We start from the raw sequence: 6,558 nt of genomic DNA, 5'->3' as shown, positions 1-6,558 counted from the left end.
AGCAGTTTCCTTACTAGGGTGTAGCCTGTGTTTTCATATGTGTCTAAAGGTGCATGTCTGGAAGCCACCTAAATATCTAATGATAATATATAACATATAAGTTAGTGGATTCTCCAACATTTACATGTATCAAAGCATAGAGTCATTGACAAGGCTACATTAAGGCTGGAGAGATGGCTCAGGAGTGGGTAAAGCCACTTGCCACCGAGCCTGATAACCTGAGTTTATAGTGCTAGAACTCTGAGAGAAAAAAAAAAAAAAAACCTACTCAGCAAGTAGTCCTCTGATCACATACATGCATACATATACTTACATGTGAACGCACACACTGACATGGATGGGAACATGTTAGATCAGCATGCTGTGAAATGGAAGGGCATTTCTAGATGTGTTGTGTGAAAACCTGTACCCCTTCTTCCTTAGAAGATGGGTGATTGAGAGTCTAATGCCAGATAAGAACTCCCTTTTCTCCCACAACCTATTTAGTCTGATAGGCATTATCTTTTCCAGGCAATAAATTAGTTTGACAAGTTACGAAAAATTTCTGGTTGTCAGGGGATAACGAGATATCATGAGTTCCTGTAATAGCACAGAACAAGAAGTCTACACCACCAATGATTTATAGCAACCAAAAAATGCCAGAGTGAAATCTAACTAAGGCAACAAAGAAAACATATGAAGTTCTTGTCTAGTTTCTGTTGCTATAACTGAATACTATGGCTGGGCATTTCTAAAGAATAAAGGTTTCAGAGGTTGGGAAGTCCCAGAGCATGGTGTCCACAAATGGGGAGTACCATCTTGCTGTTTCTCAGCATAGTGGAGAGTATTAGATGTGAGGTAGAGCTAGTGTGTTAGTTGGTAGTCATCTTCTAGTAAATCCATTAATGCTATTTTGAGGGGGAACCCACCTTCATTACCCCCTATATTCGGATCATATATCAAAGGACTCCCTCTGAATACATTGTATATGACTTTGGAGACTGTCTCGGTGTGATTTTTTAAAGGAGATATTCAAGGGGTAGATTAGGGCATTGGAACAAAATAAATACCACCAAATGAAGATATCAGGTAAATCATGTTTTCTAGGACAGCTGGTTTCTTTTACATGGTAGTGTCCGTGTTTAAAGAGCCTACTACATACCTGCAAGTTTTCTTACCCATAGATGAAGGCAGCACAGATCCATGAGCTGGCACAGGGAGTGAACCTGTATTTATTTAATATGTACATAAATGCCATTATTAACAGTGCAGTGTAGTAGTTATGCACTGTGTGCTGTATTTGTTACTAGAGTAATTTAGAGGAAATTTGAGAACCATGGGAGGAAATCTGTAGGTCAGGTGAAGGTCCTAAGACGTTTCATAAAAGAGGGAGTTGAGCATCCCCAAGAGACGACTCCATAACTAACTGATGTACTGTGTGGCCTCAGATGGCTGTCTGCTTGGGAAATAATGCCTAGGAAAAGGTCCTATGGGAACAACTAGAGGGATTTGCGCATGAACCAGATAATAAGGAATCTGAATTGATTCTAGTGATGCAGGCACATGTTCTCAACTTTGTGGAGAAAAAAGTTAAAAATGCATACTAAATGTTAAATTATTCTTTGTAATTTACCTTAAATATTTTAACATAGAAAGTGAGAGGACTTTTTTTTTTAAAGGCAAGATTTCCAGGGACTCTTATTTGGTAGAAAGAAGCCAGCAGGGAGGTAATTGTTAACAGACCCCTCCCCTCACCCCCATGGGACTGATGATCAGTTAACTAAGAAAAGCTGGTTTCAACCAGCTCTTTCCAGTTCCACAATAGATATTTGCTGTCCCGGAGTTATCAAGAAGAGCAGATGGCCCTCTGATAAACCCTGTGGTGGAGAGAATCCCAAATGCAAGCCAGCAAATAAGCTGGTGTAGAAACCACTTGAAAAGGATCGAAGAGGAGAGGGGAAGTGAGGGGTGGAAGCCAACGAGAGGTGAAGGTCATCTGGAAAAACAACCCCTGCTTTGCAATGGCCACAGCCATGGTCTGACACCTTATGCAAAATCAGAGATAAAGTTAGGCAACCTGGTTTTGGCTGTACAGTCAGCTGCCTTGAAGACAGGCACACACTTTGTTTAATCAATAATGAAACGCTGGGAAGAGGTTTAGAAGGGCACACATCTGCCTGACCTTGGGCTTTTGACTAGTGGCTTAAAGAGGGTTGGGGGAGCCTGACTGCAGAATTCTGGTCAGCATGTTTTAGGCCCCGACCTCTGCCATTTGGGTACTGCAGGGACATAGGCAGAGGAGCTTGTGATATATGACAGACTAGCACCGTACTGTGTAGCTCAATAGCACTGAAGTTGAGGATGCAGTATTAATCCCACACGTCGAGAATAAGACCACTGCCACAATTCTGAGCCAAATTTGAAGCAAGCTTGATTTTTATTGGGGTGCACCTAAGAGCTGGCCAGAGACTGCCTCCTATGTTGGGCCATCTCTTGGGCCCCTTTTAAGGAGTAAAATCACAAGTGCATTTATAGAAGAGAGACAATGGAGCCATAAGGAAGTTTAGAAAAATCTCAAAAAATATCATGTGGTTGCCACATGATTAGGGAGGGCTAGGAAGAGGGTCAGGACATTCTCAAAAACAGGTCAAGGTCATGGGTTGGGACAGGTCATGATCCAAGAAACAAATTTAAAACCAGCAGCTCAGATCTTCCCGTGAATGGAAACGTATTTGTAACAATACAGCAAAATGGTTCCTGCCTTTAAAATGGAGTCAGGCAGGTTCCTCAACTGTTAGTTGACAGGATGGAGGGCATCAGGAATGGCAGGCTGGACAATGGGAATGGATCTGGGGAAAGAAGGTCCAGACCAGAGTAGATGGTAAGGCATTCACAACAGAGGGAAGAGTTGGGATGCAAGATGAACAATGGAAAAACAAGCGTCTCCAGAGGTGCAAACATGGCTTAAAATTTGGGGCCTATTTTGTTTGCTTGCCTGTTTGGTTGACTGGTTTTGCCCATGTGTGAGTGTGCACCTGCATGTGGGTGTGTGGAAACACTTGTGTGCAAGATAGAGGTCTGATCTCATCCTCTACTAGAAGACAGGGCCTTGTCAATTCAGTCGGATTGGCTGCCCATTGAGTTCCAGGGATAGATCTGTCTCCACACACACACACACACACTGTCGCATGCCTACCTCTCCAGCACTGGAGTTACAGATACACACCACTGTAGCACGATTTCGTGTATGTGCTCAGGTCCTCATACTTAAGTGGCATGTCCTTTCCTGACTGGAGCCATATTACCAGCCCCTTGGTGTTTTCTTTCAAAAGGTCTCACTATGTAGACCATGCTAGCCTCAACTTGCATATAGACAATGCTAGCCCCAGTTTATGGCAATAAGCTTGTGATGTGTCTTTTTAACATGACTTTGTGCTGTTTATAACATTTGATTAGAGATATGTTAGTTGTGCAAAGTAATGAGACCCATTGTGATATCTTCACACATGTAGATATCATGCAGCCCCCCTCACCACCAGGAACTATTTTTAAGTCTTTAAAAAGAAAAGCTAATGCAGCTGTTCTAATCCTTCTCCTGAAAAGTAAATGTGGGCCATGCTACCAAACAATTATAATAAGAGCAAAACTGGTAGACCATAACATTCTGAGAGGGAGATGAAGGAAGGTTGATGGCCAGCCACGACAGCTGGGCTTTTCCCGAAGAAGCCGTCTTTGCTACTATTGGGGAGGGATGCCAGCATTCTGATTTTAGGGGCAGAAAGTAACCGCCTCACTCCTCTCTAGCAGCATTTCTTCCTCATGACCACCTGCCCATCATTCATCCCGGTTAACACACATTTAAGGCTGCTGGGAAACACACGGGTCTACTGAGCATCCTGAGAGCCCAGGTCTCTCACAGTCCTGCTTTATACCCTTCACCCTGGACCAGAGTGGGCAGCCTGGAGCCTCAGCACTGTGGCTTCCTTTTCCTTGCTCCTTTATGGATCCTTTTCTGAATCATAATAGGACAGTGGACCAATTAAAAAGTCCTTGTTTCCCTGGACCTTGTACACGGCCACCCAGCCAAGCTCTGAACTTGACAATGTCATGTCCCACCCCTGACCCCTTCCCATCCCCTTCAGTTGTGTGATGGTTGTCAGTGGGAGGTGGGGATAGGGGTGTGGTGGGTGGGGGGCTGTTGCTAAGCATCCCTAGTAATCTGAAAGTTCTGGCCCCCTTCAAACCTCACCAAAGAAACAGAGGGGAAATCTGTGGTCTACATTTGTGGGCTCAGTTTTGTGTCTTTAAAAGCGCAAGAGGGGTCACTGTGACCACTGACGTCCAGCTTTAGAACCAGAGGGAAGAGCATAAAGAATATAAATGAGGCTCTCTAAGTGGCTAGGAATGCAGGCTAAGAGGGAGATAAGGATTCCAAGAGGGCACTCTGCAGGGGCCAGACCACCTCTGCCCCCAGCTCTGCCGCCTCCGGAGAGGTGCCTCCAACAAGGGCCCTAGCCTCGACAAGCTGCTATTTCTCATCTTTAGGAATAAAAATTGTACAGACTCCCAGGGATGAAGGGGGATTCTATGGGGTAAAACATCTACCTAGGACAGGTTGCGTCCATATTTATGTAGGCACAACTATTCAAGCCATCTTCCCAGAGCCACAGTCCAGATCTAAACATAAGGTTTGTTGAGTGAATAAACAACTTCTAAAACATTCTCCCTAATATTTTATGGAGTAGAAGGGCTTTCAGTTATGGGCAGAAAACTGGAAGATTTTTGTTTGCTTGGTTTTTTGTTGTTTTATGCTTAGCAAGTAAAGATTTAGACTCTGGATGGACAGATTTCTTGGGAAACAGTCTCTATCCATCAGTGCTCTCCACTCTGGTGACAGAACTCACTGTAACTAGTTTAAGCCAGAAGAGGATTATTAGAGTTTACTTGCCATCTAGCTGCTGATGCTGCGTGTGTGTCCTCAAACACTGGGTGTGACTCCACCCCTTCAAACTATGTCCTCATCAGCTCCCATCAGACCAGGGTCCTTCCCCTACCGCTTCATCCAGTGGCTTGCTTCTCACTTGGTCTCAAATTTGTGCCTCTGGTTACTGATTCCTAAGTCAAAGGCTGGACACCTCCCAGATATTAGGAAATCTGGGAAAGTGTATTTGGGGCCTTAGAAAGGTAGAACTCCTAAAAATGCCCCCAGCCATAAAAATCTGACAGATATCATGACCACATGAGAATACAGAAATTAGATATTTAAGCTCAAGCCAAGTGTGTGAGATACATGAATAGTTCTAGCTCTGAGAAGGTAGATTCTGGAGGAATATAAATTCAGCTATACAAGGAGTTTGAAGCTAGACTTTCTAGAGCATAGCAAGCCAAAGTAGGCTTTTTGGATAGATGTTGAAGGTATAAAGGCCTGGGCTATTTGAGCCAAGCATCCTGCCGGGTGGCTGTGTTGAGGAGGCTTGGGAAAGATTCTTGGAAAAATAACGAATGACTAGGTCTTCCAACAGTGACCTTGGATAAATGAGTGAAAGCCTTCGGGCTTGTTGTTTCACAACGACATTAATGGAGTTGAACCAGCAAAGAGATCCCAACTGGGCTTTTCAATGCTATATAGCTATCTTAGTATTCAAACTGAAAGAAAATCTAGAAGAACAAATTGAGCAGGTCTACTAATTGGATGTAAATATTCTATTTTAAATCAGGACAGAGACAGAGAGAGATCCATTTCATCTTTAGCAGGCCATAAAGATGGAGACACAGATTTGTTCAACAGTCCCAGGAACTTTTCTCTTCTGATGCCTGTTTTAAACAACCATCATGTTTCAGTGGCCATGGGTAGAACAGGGCTGCACACAATCCACCAGTCATGGTGCATTTGGTGAGTGATGTGCGTGACTTCTCCCACACTGCCTTCTGCTAATAACTGATAGTGTGTGACTCTGAACTTCTGCCCATTGGGAAGATGGGGCTTCTCTGTGGGGCCAGGAAAGTTGGATGGGTGCTAAAGAGTTTGGGAAGTTTTCCGGAAAACCAAATACAAAGAGTTCTAAGAGTATATAATCTTTGGCCTCTAAAAGTCCCTGCATCTGGGGACTGGGGAGACAGCTCAGGTGATAAAATACCCGCTGTACAAAAATGAAGACTTGAGCTTGATCCCAGCAACCAGGTAAAAGCCAAGCAGGGCCACACATGCTTGTAATCTCAGCACGGGGAGGGGAGGGGTGTGGTTGGAGACAGGTGGATCCCTGTATCTTTCTTACGGACCAGCCTAGTCCAATCACCAAACCCCATATCCCCGTGAGAGACCTCGTCTCAGAAACCAAGGTGGACAGTTCCTGAGGAATGGCATCCGATGTGACCTCTGGCCTCCGCTCCTATGTGCAACATGCGAACATGTACGCTCATGAGCACACACACACGCACAGAGAGAGAGCGAGAGAGAGAGAGAACATGTACGCTCATGAGCACACACACACGCACAGAGAGAGAGCGAGAGAGAGAGAACATGTACGCTCATGAGCACACACACACGCACAGAGAGAGAGCGAGAGAGAGAGAGAGAGA

This window comes from Phodopus roborovskii, unplaced genomic scaffold, assembly GCF_943737965.1.
Source record: "Phodopus roborovskii unplaced genomic scaffold, PHOROB, whole genome shotgun sequence".
Lineage (NCBI taxonomy): Eukaryota > Metazoa > Chordata > Mammalia > Rodentia > Cricetidae > Phodopus > Phodopus roborovskii.
The sequence above is the reverse complement of the archived record's forward strand: the minus strand, read 5'-3'. Positions refer to the sequence as shown.